The following is a 17,360-nucleotide window of genomic DNA, read 5'->3' as shown; positions in this document are numbered from 1 at the left end:
AGGAATATATATATATATATTTCCCTGACAGGGGTGTATAAAATAAATTAATTTTTGAGGGGACAAAGTATAAATAGCCCAAATGAGAAATGATCTCATCAAGAGACAGCAGCTGAGCTTTTTATGCCATTTTATGATCCCCAAGATGCTATTAGCACCATCAGAAGCCATTTGTGCTGATAACATCAGATCTTTAGATCTGTTCTTTTCTTGATGAAATTTTCTCATATTACTGAGAATTCAGAAAGCGCTTTAATCAATGGTTATATTTTAAATCTATTAACCGCCTTTTATTTCTTTGTTTTCTGAAATCTTACCAAAACTTTTAAACATTTCTTTTTTATTTCCATAGTCTTTCCACAGAAACCCTTAGATCCACTTCTTATCTGAAAAAGATTTTAGGTATGCACGCAGCAATGTATGGCTCTTAATTTGACTCTGACAAATTAGATATGCTGATTAGGCTCCATGGGGACCATGACCTTCGGGGACTTTGCCGATTTGTCCTGTGGTTGCTGGTCATCTTTCAAGGTCAACAGGCATGGAGCAGTGCTAAGAGAAGCTGTCATGTAGTGTATAGCTGGGCTTGAGATAGAATGTTGACCTCTTGTCATTAAAGGGGACACGGGCAGATGGCACAGGCAAGGCTGATGCCTGAAAGTGTGATGATACCTCTAGGATGTCACAGCAGGAACCTCAGTAGTTGTTCAGTTAAAGTCATATGTTCTACAGAGGCAGGGGCATGGCATGCATCCCAATAAGCTGACGGGCAAGATCCTTCCATTTCGCAGGGATAGAGTCTGACTCCAATAGCCACGTGGTTCTTCATTAGAAGAGTTTGTTCCCTGACAAGATGAACAGTATTTTGAAGTTTCATAGTAAAATGTTCATGGTGGATTTTGTGTGATTATCTTGTCTTTTGGTTCTAGCATTGTCTCTAGCATCTTCTCATCCATCCCTCTTCACTCCTTTTTGCTCTACTTCTGGTGTAATTAAGTTTTGAGAGCGAAGAGAGAGGGTGGGAGTTTGCCCTTGTTAAAGACAGGTTAATTCTAGACATGGCTTTATATGTTGACATTTCCCAGTTAGCTCACAGCTCATAGTAGACTTCTGCTGAAACTGTGCCATGATATACTGCCAGCAAGTGGGAGTGGTGAAAAATACTAGGAAGGCTAGTGACGGCTAAAATAACACAAAATAGTACTGCTGTCATCACCTGTTTCCAAAACACAGACCTTACCAAAAGTGCAACAAGAAGACCCCTACGTATTTGATAGTATTTTAAGGAGAATAGTTAGCTTGCATCATTCTGATTATTTTTAGGATGAAATAAAATAGTGATTTTTTTTTTAAAAAAAGGAAACTAAATAACCTTGTATTAAACAAACTGGCCACCGGATGATTTACCTACCCCCTTTATTTATTTTTATTCAAAATGCTTTGTCTCTATTATTTCTTGCAGTTTGAAATCAACTTTTAGTTTCTTTCCTTCAGGGAAAAGACAGTCATTTAGTCTTTTAAAGTACTTGCTTTGTGTAATAGCCAAATTTCAGGGAAATATAAATTAAAACCACTTGTTGTGATTAAATCTGAAACTAACAAATACTTCCATGCATGCAACATAACCACTTTCTTTACTGACATGATTATTTGGTGCAAGATACCCTATTTATAAAATGTTTGCATTTGGCTCATCATAAAAGGTGTTTCCTTTTTTTCTTTCTGAAAATAATACCAATTAGCCCTGATTATGTGTTGTCACTCACTTTATGTTCTTTTTCCAATGCAAAGAAAAAATAAACAAAACACAGAAGTTGGTCTTAAATATCAAAGATCAAACAAGATGAAGGAAAAAATCCATTACCCTATGGACTCTTGGAAATGAAAATATAAAAGTCTCCTGGAATAGCACTGCTTTATGTAATGCTGCTGCGAAGCACCGGCAAAAGCCTGTTTATATTAATCATCCTTTCCTGTAGCTTCCATTGGCAATCAACTGCTGCATTTCAGCTGTAAGAGCTTACCGTACCAATGTTTTCTGTCACAGGAAAATGTTTTCACAAGCCTCAAATGTACCAGATGGAGACTATACTGTCTCCTAAAGCACTGACAAATCATTTATTAATTTTTGTTATGGTGATTAAAACCAGTCAGGTATAAGGGAACTTGGAAGCAAATTACACATGTATTTATTCTAAGCTGCAAGATTTTCTTTAAGTCTTTCTGATTTTTAGAAAGTTTATGTTCATTTGTTCTTGTTCACCTTCTGTCAATGTTAGGTATTTGGCATTTAGCTTTTAGGTAAAATATCTGCCTTAGAAAAGTTACTTGTTAAGGGAAATCCTTATTTAATTGCAATTGTACCATGTTATTATGACTTTTCATTACATGACTTAGCAATATTCTACATAATCATGTGTTGTAAATGTCTAATATTTCTTGGAGTCTTTCGATCCTTGTTAGACTACTCATCAAGCCTTACTTTATTGTGATACTTTAAAATATTCTGATTTCTCTGATCCTGAATGTCCATGTCTATCAAAGACATACCCATGTGGTATTTTCCATTCATGTTTCAATATTTAATTTGATATTTAAAATTATTAATACTTAATATTTTCTGTGATTAATTTACTCTAATGAGAATTTAATGATCCATAAAGGTTCATGATTTAACATAGACTAGAAATCTCTTCACTCAGACTTCTTACCCCCTGTGTTTCTAACATTAATGGTGGAAAGGTTTGTAAGCATCTGCTCATACAACTCATTCTTACCCTTCAAAACTCAGTCAGACATCAGACTACTTCTACCTTTACTTTAAGATTTTTTCTTTCCAAGGTATGTTTTGGGATTTAACTATCTAAGAAATATAGAGGCTTATACAGTAGCCTTTGTATTAGGAATTTCCCTTTTAAAATATCATTTTCTGATCCTTAAATCCATACGGTATAAGTAAAAATATCTTTTGAAATGAAAAGGAAACAAAGTGACCATAAATAATGAAAAAAGTTGCATTATTATTTGAAGTTATGTTATTACTGTTATCTCTTCTCAGCCAGTGGCAGGTGGAATGGCGCCTCAGTGGGTGGCTGATGAGGAGAGGAGGGAGAAATGTTGGAGGGAAGCTGTTCTACCCAGGGATTTATTCTTTCACCAAAGATGCTATGACAATATAGATATTTTAAAAATGCATTTCTTGTTCTCAAAGTCCTCACAGTCCAGTGTGGGTGGAGAGAATTAGGAGATAGGAGGGTGAGTAGAACATTAGAATTCACTGTGATACATTATATGAGAGATAAGGGTGCACCTGCCTTCACGGATAGTCCAGTTTGGTCAGTTGCCTAAGGAGGAGAGGATTGAGCTAATAATTTAATCATTGTCTATAGCCAGGCAGAGGCTTTAAGTCTCTGCAAACTAACATGTGGGCAAACTTTTATGTACAAAAAATAATCTTATGCATTGAGCAGTAATTTGTGTTTGTATGTATATTAGTTTAAAAGTAGTCTATAGATTTATCTTAAAATGCAGAATTCAAATTGAAACTAGGAATGGACACTTTGGAATGCCTTTCAATGAGACTAGATACAGTCATAACCCACTAGGATTTTATTAGTGCCTGCGGCTGGTATGGCGTCACCAAGTGCAGCGGAGTGTGGGGGAAGGGCTTGGACTCTGAAGTTAGATGGACTTGAGTAGGGCTCAGGCTCTGCCATGTGCCAGTTGTAACCTCGCCCATGGGTCCTAGTAATCTCCATTCCTTGTGCAACCTTGTGGTTGCTCAGGAGCAAATGTTTGTAGATGGCTCAGCATTGTCACAGGCACATAATATTTGTGCCATAAATGTGAACTATTTGTTGAATGATAGAATCAGTGACTAAACGTTGTTATAAATTCTTAAAAGTTAGTGAAATAGGTCTAATCCTTTCTACAAATTAGTTCTTGTGGTAAAACTGAACTTTCTTGGCAGTGGATAGGTAGTTTATTAGTATTTGATTTGTAGGATACATTTGTATTTAAGGTAGAAATTTATAACAATAAGTAATATAGTATACTACACAGAAAGACATTTTATAAATATATAGATGCAAAATAATTTGTACTTATAATAAATACACAGTAAATAAATCCTCAGTACATATATATGTATGCATATGCATATATATGTATATATATGTATATATGTATATATCTATATACACATACATACATACAGGGTAGGGCAAAAGTATATATATTTGTATATATATACATACATACAATTGTTCATATGGAAAATAATACAATAATAAATAAATAATAATATAAGAACAACTGTTTTGTATACTTACAAATGTAAACCTACTTTTGCCAAACCCTCTATGTTGAGTGTGTGTGTGTGTGATTTAGAAGGTAACTTCAATTCAAGATAGCAAAATGATTAAGAGTATAGACTTTGGAGCCAAACTAATTGGGTTTGGGTTTGTTTTCCTATAACAAATCACCATGAAATTTAGTTGCTTAGAACAACCACCATTTTCATCATTTCTCACAGTTCTGTGGGGGCCTGGACTCACATGGGCAGTTCTGCTGGTCCTGATTGGAACCCGTTGTGCAGTTACAGTGAGAAGGTCGCTGGGCTGCAGTGGCTGAGAGGACTCCCTCACGTGGCTGGAAGTGGGTGCAGGCTGTCGGCTGGAACTGGAGGGCCTCAGGTGTCTTTAATGTGGCCTCTCCATGTGCTTGGGCTTTTTAGCATATGGCAGCTGGGTCCCCAAAAGAAGTATACCAGCTTGTGAGCAAACACCCATGTGCAAGTGGCTTATCAAGCCTTTGTCTACATAACACACACTTAATGTCTTATCGTTCAAAGGAAGTCATGTGAGAGGGCATTTCACCAAGGCAGGAATACTGAGAAGTATGGTTCATTGGTGACTATCAAGTCACAGTCTCTACAAAAGGACTTGATCCCAACTTTTCCCTTTAAAAGCTGTGACCTTGGGCAAATTATTTCTCCTCCCTGTTAGCCAGTTTTAGTAGTGGTGGAGATGATAGTAGTAGTTATAGTAAGAGTAATAGTAAAGTTATTATTAATAGTAGCAGTATAGTAGTACCACCCTTATCTGTAGTTTCGCTTTTTGCAGTTTCAGTTACCCATGGTCAACCGTGGTCTGAAAATGTTAACTGGAAAATTCCAGAAATAAACAATTCATAAGTTTTAAATTGCAGGCGCATTTGAGTAGTGTAAATGAAATCTTGTGATGTCCTGTCTGGGACTTGAATCATCCCTTTCCCAGCATGTCTATGCTGTATAAACTCCCCGCCCATTAGCACTTAGTAGCTATCTTGGTTATCAGATCAAGTGTCAAGGCATGGCAGTGCTTGTGTTCAACTAATTACTAATGCTTATTTTACTTAATAATGGCCCAATACACAAGAGTGGTTATGTGGCAATTCACACATGCCAAAGAGAAGCTGTAAAGTCTCCCTCTAAGTGAAAAGGTGAGTGTGCAATAAGATATTTTGAGAGAGAGACTACATTCACAACTTTATTATAGTATATTGTTATAATTATTCTGTTATTATTAGTTATTGTTAATTTCTTATTGCTCATAACTTATAAATTACACTTTATCTTAGGTATGTACATATAGCAAAAAACATAGGGTTCAGTACTATTTGTGGTTTCAGGTAACCCCTGAGGGTCTTGGGTGTGTCTCCCGGGAATAAGGAGGACTACCATAGTAGGAATAATAGAAGAGATACCATCTTCGAAATAGAACAGAGATTCAAGACAACTGCTGATTTAGTTTAACTAGAGCTTTTAAAATGTATGGCATTTTGATTCATGGAACACTAACAGGTTGAGTTCACTTTCCCTTTTATTATATTAAAAACAACTAAAATTTTCCTTACACTTCAGGAAATAGAAAACTCACACTGAAAGATAGGCACGATCCACTTAGATGAGCAAATGAGAATTTACAAAATATGATAAAACGGAGCTTTGATTTAAAGACTTAATTTAAAGAGCTCTTCCTGGTTTGGTTAAGAGTTTCACAAATCATTAACTACTTGACAGAGCCGTTCAATGAAGAAATGACTATAATTCTAAAATAAGCCACTAATGAGTGCTTAGCGCTTCCAGGATCCTTCTAGGAGAGTACCACAAATAGAGGCTAAGAAATACTTAGTGATATTTTTAGATATTACTGGGATCAAAAATACCTACCCACTCCCCTCAGGTAATAACCTCAGGATTTTTTCTCAATCCCCATATCAACTTCTAAATATCTTCCTGATGAATCCCTTTCTCTGCATCCCCACCACCACTTCCCAGTTTGAGGCACTAATCTTTTCTCATCCAAGATACTGTAAAAGCCTCCTGCCTGAGCTCCCTAGTCTCTGCACTCTGCTCCTGCTGCCAGTGTTCTCTCTCTGAAAGGAACGTGGTGTTGCTACCACACCATAGCTCATCTCCCACACTGTGATGCCTTCTTCTTTCACACCTGTAAGATCCACACTGCTCAACATGATGTTCAAAACCCTCTATACTTTGATCCTTAGTAACTGCACAGTAAGAGATCTTTAATAAAAGAATGACCCAGTACAGGGTCTACCATAATCTGTTTATGAAGTGTTTTATTGGATTCTTGAAATAAGAGTGATCTATAATCGTCCCTAGACTTATACTTGCATTGTCTGCTAGGTTTTTAAAAACCAGTTGAGATGCAATAAGTGATATCTCAGTTAATTTTTTTTGCTATGCCTCCCCAAATAAGAGCAGTTGACAGTTCAATAAGACCTAAATCATTGAGAGTAGCACTTGTACACCTTTGCTATGCATAATCACAGGTTTTATGTAGGAGCAGTGGCACCCTCCTGGATTTGCATAGTAAAAAGGGTTGATAAAGCAAAGTGATATAGTTCCCTGGAGTGGTATCATCATTGTTTGTACTTAGCTAGGACAATTTGTATTATGACTTTAATTTTAAAAATCAGCTTATTCCCTTACTTCATGAGGTAATTAGTTGTTGGTAGTTTATTTGATGGTTTGCCAGATGTATGAACAGCATCAGACATTTGTTTGATAATAAATTTACAGGAGACACACGTGGATTTTTAAAATGACTATGTTCTTATTAACTTCTTTTAAAAATGTTTAACTAATATAGCCTCTATCACAAGTACTTTATTTTTTTGCATTAGACTTCACTCTGTTTTATCTGAAATTGTGTCCTGAATGAAAAAACAAAAGCAAACACACACACACACACTAAATTTAGAATAATATGTTTCATGTGTCAATGTGTCATGGAAATGGGAGTGGGGTAGGGAGAGAATCTCAAATACTTGTCTGTTGGGAGAGAGAGCTATGGCGTACTGAGACTGAGCTTGGCGGGGGAGGGGTATTTAAAAGATTCACAAGTGCAGATCATGATGTCTTACTATGCTAGGCAGGAATGGATATGAAACTGACCTAAAAGCAAAGCATCATGTCAGGGTATTGGTGTTTTTTGGAGTTGTGTTCTACTTCCTCTTCTCACTTGCGGACCTGGATGGTCCCATCACCTCCCGTGGCGTCAGTTGCCAACCAGATGTGCATGGCTCCCAAATGTTAATGTGTTTGTAAGATGAGGAGGAGGCTCATCATCTCCTCAAATCTTGTCTTCAGTGCATGGCACCACCATCTATCATTCTCAAGCCTCATATATCCATCCCTCTACCTCCCTTGTACCTAATAACCAATCCATCCTTTTCTCCACCTCTCAAATGTCCCTCAAGTATTTATATTTCTACCCTTTCAGATCATGACATCTCATACCTGAGTTATCCAATAATCTTTTTTCCTGGCACCCCTGCCTCTAAGGAAATCATCATCCCAACCCTAATCCATTCTTCACTAAAGCCAGAGGCCAAAAAGCAAATAAATCGATCATGTTTGTTTCTTCCCCTCTTAAGTCTTTTCATTGACTTGTGTTCCTTGGGATAAACTGAATGTTCCTTAGCAAAGCAGTATCTAGTATCTAGCTCTCTCCTCTATAGCTCTCCGTTCCTATTTCACAGGACTCCGGTCCACTCCATACTCTATCCCACACTTTCCAGTAAGGTGTCTGCTGCCCACAAATGGCTATTTAGATTTAAAGTAATTAGAAGTGAAAACCCCGGGCTGGATAACTCAATTGGTGCAAACATGTCAAACTCGTGGCCAGCAGGCCACATGCCTTGAGTTTGACATGCTTGGGTTGGAGCATCATCCCATTACCCCAATACATCAAGGGTGTGGGTTCAATCCTAGGTCAGGGAACATACAAGAAATAACTAATTAATGCATAAACTAGAGGAACAACAAATCTCTCCCTCTCTCAAATTAATCAATTAAAATTTTTAAAAAAGAAGTAAGTGAAAATAAAAGAATTATTTCTTCAGTCATCCTAGCTACATTTCATGTGTTCAGTAGCCACATGAGGCTAGTGGCTACCATGTTGCACAGCACAGGCTATAAGATATTTCCACTCCTGCAGAAAGTTCTATTTGACAGCATGGTGCATACTGAAATCCTTTCATTTTCTGGAACTTTGCCCACTTCTCTCATTTACAGTCTTTTTTCCTTTGCCTGGAATGCTTTCTAAATCTTCTTTCCTCCCATTTTCCATCAATATCTTGTGCTTTTCCATCATCTTTTATTTTTTTAAATAGACTTTATATTTTAGACTAGGGGCCCAGTGCACGAATTTGTGCACCTTGAAAGGAACTGTGGGCTTTGAGGCTGCAGTGGGCACAGGGGCAGGTCTCGGCCCATCCTCTGTGCCCCGACCCGGCCCCTCCCACCACAGAACCCGGTCCCCTGTCTGCCGGCAGCCCCACTCCTGCCACCGCAGCTCCCACGTGCTGACTGTGTCGGCTCTGCTCACACCTGCTGATGACACAGAGCGATTGGGGCCAGCACTGGAGCGGCAGCTGCTGCCCCGATCACCCCTCAGGAGCAGGGGGAGGTGGAAAAGCCCTTAGGGGTGATTGCTGAGGGGTGATTGTGGCAGCAGCTGCCGCTCACACCTGCTGATACCACCAAGCAATCGGGGCTGGCGCTGGGTGCTGACAGCGGGTGAGAGCACCGGGCGGGACTGTGGCACATGGGAACAAAGAATTTTCAGTAACCACCAGAGGCTCGCCCCAATGACAGCAACTGGCCCTTCGCCTTGGTCTGGCGCCCCTGCTCACCTGCTCCACCATCTCACCGCTGACCCCTGGTGGTCAGCGCATGTCATAGCGACCGGTTGTTTAGTTGTTCGGTTGTTCCGCCCTTCAGTCTATTTGCATATTAGGGTTTTATCCTATCTAATAAAAGAGTAATATGCAAATTGACCATCACACCAAGACACAAGATGGCCGCCCCCATGTGGTCAAAGATGGCTGCCCCCATGTGGACACAAGATGGCCACCACAAGATGGCCTGCAGGTGAGGGCAGTTGTGGGAAGTTAGGGGTGACCAGGCCAGCAGAGGAGAGCAGTTGGAGGAGACCAGGCCAGCAAAGGAGGGCAGTTGGGGGGACCCAGGCCAGCAGGGGAGGGCAGTTGGGGGGGACCAGGATGGCAGAGAAAGGCAGTTAGGAGGGGACCAGACCTGCAGTGAAGGGCAGTTGGGGGGGGGGACCCAGGCCTGCAGGGGAGGACAGTTGCAGGGGAACAGGCCTGCAGGGGAGGGCAGCTGGGGGGGGACCAGGCCAGTAGGGGAGGGCAGTTGGGGGGAGCAGGCCTGCAGGGGAGGGCAGTTGGGTGTGACCGGGCCAGCAGAGGAGGGCAGTTGGGGGAGACCAGGCCAGTAGGGGAGGGCAGTTGGGGGGGACCAGGCCTGCAGGGGAGGGCAGTTGGGGGGAACCAGGCCAGCAGGGGAGGGCAGTTGTGGGGGACCGGGCCTGCAGGGGAGGGCAGTTGTGGGGGACCAGGCCAGCAGGGGAGGGCAGTTGGGAGCCAGCAGTCCTGGATTGTGAGAGGGATGTCCCAGATTGGAGAGGGTGCAGGCTGGGCTGAGGGTCACCCCCTCCCCCGTGCACGAATTTTGTGCACCAGTCCTCTAGTATAGATAGATAGATAGATAGATAGATAGATAGATGATAGATAGATAGATAGATAGATAAATTATAAATGAGAAAGGAAGAGGATTGCCATCTACTGTCTGCTCCTACACATACAGACAATACCTCCCACTATCAGCATCCCCCCATCAGAATGGTACACTTTTATGATCGAAGAGCCTACGTTGACACATCATCGCCCTCATCTATACTAATAAAAGCCTAGGTGGTCCTCATGCCCTCTTGCGCGACATTGTCACAAGATGGCCACCACAAGATGGCTGCATGCACAGCGGAAGCGGGACCCGGTGGCCGCTCTGCATGGTGAGGCCTGGGGATCCCATGGCTCCGCATGGTGTAGAAGAGGCTGGTCCCGGCATCACTGCTACCTCATGCGGAGGTGGCAGGTCCTGGCGGAGGAGGCAGGTCATGGCAAGAGAGGGCAGTTGGGGCCATCAGCCCGGCAGGGGAGGGCAGTTGGGGGCCATCAGGCCAGCAGGGCAGAGCAGTTGGGGATGATCAGGCCGGCAGGGGAGCAGTTAGGCATCAATCAGGCTGGCAGGGGAGCAGTTAAGGGGTGATCAGGCTTGCAGGCAGAAGCGGTTAAGGGCATTCAGTCAGGCAGGCAGGCAGGCGAGCAATTAGGAGCCTGCAGTCCCGGATTGTGAAAGGGATGTCTGACTGCTGGTTTAGGCCCAATCCCTGCAGCAGTTGGACATCCCCCGAGGGGCCCCAGATTGGAGAGGGCGCAGGCCGGGCTGAGGGACACTCACCCATGCACGAATTTCATGCACCGGGACTCTAGTCTATAATAATAAAAGCATAATATGCAAATTGACCCAATAGCCAAACAGCAGAATGACTGTCCAGACGACCTTCCAGATGAAGCCAGGGCTGCAATGCAAGGGCCGAGGCAGCCAGGGGTGTGAGGGCCGGACTCCTTGTATGAATTTTGTGCATCAGGCCTCTAGTAGTTTATATTAGGGGCACTCTTGATGTTTATGCTATGGGTTTTTAGAAATGTATAATAACATGCATCTATCATTATAGATACACTAGTGGCCCAGAGCACGAAATTCATGCACGGGGGGGCGGCTGGTTTGCCCTGAAGGGTGTCCCGGATCAGGGTGGGGGTCCCCTTGGGGTGTGGGGCGGCCTGAGCGAGGAGCCTGTGGTGGTTTGCAGGCCGTCCACACTCCCATGGGGTGAGGGTCCCCACTGGGGGGGGCATGGCCAGCCTGGGTGAGGGGCTGAGGGCTGATTTCAAGCTGGCCACACCCCTTCAGGGTGGGGGTCCCTGCTGGGATGCCTGGCTAGCCTGGGTGAGGGGCTGATGGCTGTTTGCAGGCTGGCCACACCCCCTTCAGGGTGGGGGTCCCCACTGGGGTGCCTGACCAGCCTGGGTGAGGGGCTGATGGCTCTTTGCAGGCTGGCCAAGCCCCCCAGCGGGGAACCTCACTCCATAGGAGTGTGGCCAGCTTGGGTGAGGAGCTAAGGGCTGTTTTCAGGCTGCCCACGCCCCCCAGTGATCCAGGCTCCCAGCCCCTCCTCTTTTCCTTTTTCTTTTTTTTTCCAGCACCTCCTTGAGCGGAGGCCAGGGCCGGCTGGAAGCAGGTATCTGGGATTTATTTGTCTTCTATAATTGAAACTTTGTAGCCTTGAGCGGAGGCCAGGGCTGGCCAGGGCGGGCAGGAAGCTTGGCTTCCTCCATTGCCAGGGGCAACCCAAGCCTCCTGCTCGCTCCAGCTCCGTGGCCGCCACCATCTTGGTTGGGTTAATTTGCAAACTCACTCCTGATTGGCTGGTGGGTGTGGCTTGTGGGTGTAGCGAAGGCACAGTCAATTTGCATGTTTCTCTTTTATTAGATAGGATTAGAGGTCCAGTGCATGAAATTCATGCACGGGGGGTGGGTCCCCCCAGCCCAGCCTGCACCCTCTCCAATCTGGGACCCCTCAGGGGATGTTTGACTGCCGATTTAGGCCCGATCCTGGCAGTCGGACATCCCTCTCACAATCCTGGACCGCTGGCTCCTAATCGCTCACCTGCCTGCCTGCCTGGTCACCCCTAACTGCCCCCCCCCACTGGCCAGATCGTCCCCAACTGCCCCTCACTGCTGGCCAGGTCACCCCCAACTGCCCCCTCCCTGCCGACCTGGTCACCCCTAACTGCCCCCCTGCCAGCCTGGTCACCTCCAACTTCCCCCCCTCCCCCCGCTGGCCTGGTCGCCCCTCATGGCTCCCCTGCTGGCCTGGTTGCCCCACGCATAACCCCCCTGCCAGCCTTGTCATAGGCAGCCATCTTGTGAGGGTGTGAGGGTGTGAGGGTTAATTTGCATATTACCTCTTTATTATACAGGATATATCATAAGGAATAGTTTCACTGCCTTCAAAATCCTCTGTGCCACACCATCATTTTTACACGATTCTACCTCCTTAAAATTCAGTCTTTAGCTGCTCTCCAAACCATCAAATCCAAATTAGCCTGTGAAGCTTTCCCCCTCTGAAGTTCTGTGTAATTACAGAGTGTGAATATAAAGTAACCAGTATTTTTTTAAATGAAGAAGAAATAAGAGTTTGTTCACTCAATTGAGTATTGTCCTTTTAATGAGTAGCTTCTTTCAAGGCACTGCCTTAATCCAATACTTTTTGGACACCCACTCTTGGAATACTCTTTTCTATTATACAGTGACCAAGTCATCATTCTGTGGCCCCATTTCTTTTGATTTCTAAGGTGGTATGATCCAGTCTGACCAGTGTCTGTATTCACCACCCTTGGTTTCATCTGATATTTTGTTCTATCAGAAACTGAATCTAACTTCAAAATGACTACTTTAGGCATTTAAAAATTGCATGCCACAGGCTGAAGGGAATTCCATAAAGTCCAAAAGTGTTTTAAATCATGGCAATACATTTTTAATGTGCTTGTAAATGGTGATGGTGACAACTTAGAAAAGAATAACTCTCATTTATGCTGGTTAGTTCTGATATGTTTGCTTAGAAAAAATAACACAAACCAAAAACCTATATCTACTTTCCTGTACCTTCTCAGATTTTTACAGTTAATGATTACCTGGCACACTGCTTGCATTTGTAAACTTGAACTTAGTTTCACATTTTAATTAATATTTTATTTGCTTATATATTATACCTCCAAGTACATGATAAAAACTCCTTGGAGGTAGGTCCTTATTCATTTTTAGTTAGTGTCTTCCACAGAGCCTCAATTACTACTAATAATTGTTAATAAATAATTACAATTTTGTGATTTTTTTCAAAGCATTCCTAGAGTTATGATCCGGGATTTCCTTACACAGTCCTGTGAAGTAGGGATTTTTCTCACTGGTCCCCAACCTCCAGTCAAGGGAAAGTGGAAGTTGCGCATACAGTGCGCCATTCTGGGTCTATAACAAGTAAGCTAACAGGCTGACACAGGAGCTGTCCAGTCACTTCGGGGATTATAGAGGATTCAGTGGCCTTTCTTTTATCCATGCTGGAGATGCATTTTTAAGGGGGCAGTGCAGACCCTAATAGCCATTTTCCAGGTGTTGATAGAGGTTAATGACTTGTTAGAACCCAGACCTTACACTTCATCGTGCATGCTTTCAGACCATCTTGGCTATCTACACATATAGGCACCACTCAACTTCACTGGGTTATTTTGGCAGTACATACCCAACGTTTTTCTCTTGATTTAAATGTAAATCATAACAGGATTCTCTCGGAGGCTGGGTTTTGGGGGAATTTTATTTTCTTTCTTATAGGTCTCTGGGATTTTTCAAGTATGTACAATGAACATGTATTACTTTTAAAATGAGAAAAAGTTATTAGTTGTTTTACTTGAATGATTTAGATTTTAATAACATTTTTAAAAATAGAAAAAAATTGTAAATTTTTAAAAAATTTAAATACTGTTAAGAGTATTCTTAGTTCATTTTCTTTCAAATCAAAGCAAGATACATATTACATTTCACTTATCACATGTTACCTTTTATAATCTGATTATCTATCTTTACCTCCTTATGGCAAACCACTTTATTTTCAGTGTGGGAAGAGACTCACACTTTAGAGTGGAAACTCCAAGTGACTTCTTCTTATCCCAAGAACACACTTTCATTGTGTCCTTCTTCCACATTACTTCCTCTTTCTTAAACCACAGCCTGCACATTCCTCCCTTTTTTCTATTAGTATATAATTTGAGATGTATCTATTTCTCAGGTTTGGCGACAGTTCAGGACCAAGGGACAAGGTCACAGAGATTATAGACTGTTGAATGTGTGACAAGGCGACTCATAAAGAATCTAGTCAGATGTCCTTCATTTGCCTGTAATTAACTACAGCTGCTTTTTATGTTTTGAGCTGATCTTTGATCTGCTTTCCCCTTCAGACCTCTGTGCACAAGGTAGTTAAAAACAAACTAAGAGGCCAATTTTAAAGACAAAAAAGAAAGAAGGAAAAGAAAAGAAAGTCCCTCTGGGGTAATCAAGTGACAGTCGAAGCAGCCATGAGCTGTTAGCTTTATTCATTAGAGAACTTAAACATGTCAAGAAATAGAATAATGTCCCTGCTGCTAGATCAACCTCAACAATGAAGATTACAGCAGCTTTGGGACACATGAGTGGTCAAACTTCTTGTGAAAACAAGTTTATTGAGGAGCATTTTACTACATTGGCACAGAATCTAGCTTACACAGTTTCATGGCAGTAATATTGGTTCAATATGCACTGCAAAATTTGGCCCTCTGAGAATGACAGATTTACAGTACAACCTTACTCTAGCCTGAGTGGCCCCTGCAATTAGGTTTAGAAAAACTTCCTACAGATTATACTGTTTGAATGGACAGCTTCTGTTACTCCACATCATTTTTGCTGAAGCATTTACTATAGTACATGATCCAGAATAAATTTTAGTTTGGTAATGACTTTATAAATCTTGGAATCTATCAAGGTCGAGGTAATTGATATAATCTTCTTTTGAATCAAAATTCCAATTCCAACATCATCAATTAAAAAGTAATCAAGTATTTCTTAGAGCAAATAATCTTGGACTAGCGTTTAAGAACTGTTTTGAAGAAAATCCATTCTAATCATATATAATGGGTTTCCCTGTGTCATTTTTAATTCTTTATTGTAATCTATCACAGCCTACTCATTATTTAGGGGCCTTTAATAACATGAGAAAAATTTGATTTAAAAAGGAGAAGACCAAGAACTTCCTGGTGCTTAATTTTTCACCATGCATTTTCAATTTTCATCATGGCTCTTCCTCCTCGTAATTTCTAGAAAAACATCAGCTTTGTGAAATCTTTTGTAACCTATAAAACTTAAGAAAAACAAACACCATCCCTATATTTCACAATTTTCTTATCCTTAATAGTGATACTTTTATTTAGGACAAAACTAGGAAATCCCTTTGAGTTGCTGATTCATTTCAAGTTTTCCCAAATGAAATGTTACCAATGCATTTATTTCTCCACTAGAGGCCCAGTGCACGAAATTCGTGCATGGGGGCGGGGGGGCAGTGTGTGCCCCGCAGCCCAGCCTACACCCTCTCCAATCTGGGATCTCTCTCACAATCCAGGACTGCTGGCTCCCAATGGCTTGCCTGCCTGTCCCTGATTTCCCCTAACTGCTTCTGCCTGCCAGCCTGATCACCCCCTAACCACTCCAATGCCAGCCTGATTGATGTCTAACTGCTCCCCTGCCAGCCTGTTTGCCCCTAACTGCCCTCCCCTTTAGGCCTGGTCACCCCTAACTGCCCTCCCCTGCAGGCTTGATCGCCTCCAACTGCCCTCCCTTGCAGGCCTGGTGCCTCCCAACTGCCCTCCCCTGCTGGCCATCTTGTGGTGGCCATCTTGTGTCCACATGGGGGCAGGATCTTTGACCACATGGGGGCAGCCATATTATGTGTTGGAGTGATGGTCAATCTGCATATTACTCTTTTATTAGATAGGATAGAGGCCTGGTGCACGGGTGGAGGCCAGGTGGTTTGCCCTGAAGGGTGTCCTGGATCAGGGTGGGGGTTCCCTTGGGGCATGGGACGGCCTGAGTGAGGGGCCTGTGGTGGTTTGCAGGCCAGCCATGCCCCCTGGCAACCCAAGTGGAGGCCCTGGTATCTGGAATTTATTTACCTTCTACAATTGAAACTTTGTAGCCTGGAGTGGAGCCAAGCCTCCTGCTGGCTCTGTGGCCGGCAGCCGTTTCTGATGGGGTTTGTGTATATCTTCTATAATTGAAATTTTGTAGCCTTAAGCGGAGGCCTGGGCTGGCCAGTGTGTGTGTAAAACGGGGGGCAACCCTAGCCTCCCGCTCTTTCCAGCTCCTTGGCTGCCGCCATTTCTGTTTGGATTTGTTTACCTTCTATAATTGAAACTTTGTATCCTTGAGTGGAGGCTTAGGCCGGGAAGGGCAGGCGGAAAGCTTGGCTTCATCCATTGCTTGGGAAACCCAAGCCTCAGCTCTCTGTGGCTGTAGCCATCTTGGTTTGGGTTTATTTGCATACTGCTCTGATTGGCTGGTGGGCGTGACTGGTGGGCGTGGCTTGTGCATGTAGCAGAGTGATGGTTAATTTGAATATTACTCTTTTATTAGGTAGGATACCTATTGACTTATGCATGGTCAAATTATGAATCAGAGTCAGAGTCAAGACTTCCCATTGGCAAAACCTGTGACTTTTTCCCCAGTCATATCACTTGCTTCTTTCTTGGATCTTATAATCATGCTTTGGTCTTGTCCTTCAATATCCCTGTTACAGGATGTTCTTTTTCAAAGGACAAGAATTCACTGGTAGGATAAGCAATTAATGTGGACAATATAGACACTTTGTCCTCAATTACCTTTGTGTTTATGCTAGCAACTCTACATTTGATGTTTGAAAGAACTTTCTAAGAACAAAAAGAGGAAGGTGATACTTTATTTTATATATTTTCAAAGCAATTATACTCTGCTGAGATTTAGAATGAACATCTATAGGCTAGGGACACTATGTGGCCAAACAGTCAAAGGAGGCAAGCAGGAGAGCAAGATTCAATGGAAGGGGAAGAGCATCGTCCCTATACTCAATTCAGCCAGGTGTTGCTTTGCAGGAAGGTCACTCAAGGATGCCAGATAGTTCAGTCTTTCCACTCACCGAGGAAATCTGATTTTTTTTTTTAATGTGAAAACTCCTGATTTCTAAATGTTGACAACAATTCATTTTTAAAAGAACACTATGTGAACTGAACAAAAATCATCTGTAGATTATTTTCTAAAGGTAAGCGCTTCGACCTTCTATTCAATGTTTACTGCTTGGGAAAGCTATGACATGGCTT

The sequence above is a fragment of the Eptesicus fuscus genome, chromosome 5, assembly GCF_027574615.1.
Source record: "Eptesicus fuscus isolate TK198812 chromosome 5, DD_ASM_mEF_20220401, whole genome shotgun sequence".
Classification (NCBI taxonomy): domain Eukaryota; kingdom Metazoa; phylum Chordata; class Mammalia; order Chiroptera; family Vespertilionidae; genus Eptesicus; species Eptesicus fuscus.
The sequence above is the reverse complement of the archived record's forward strand: the minus strand, read 5'-3'. Positions refer to the sequence as shown.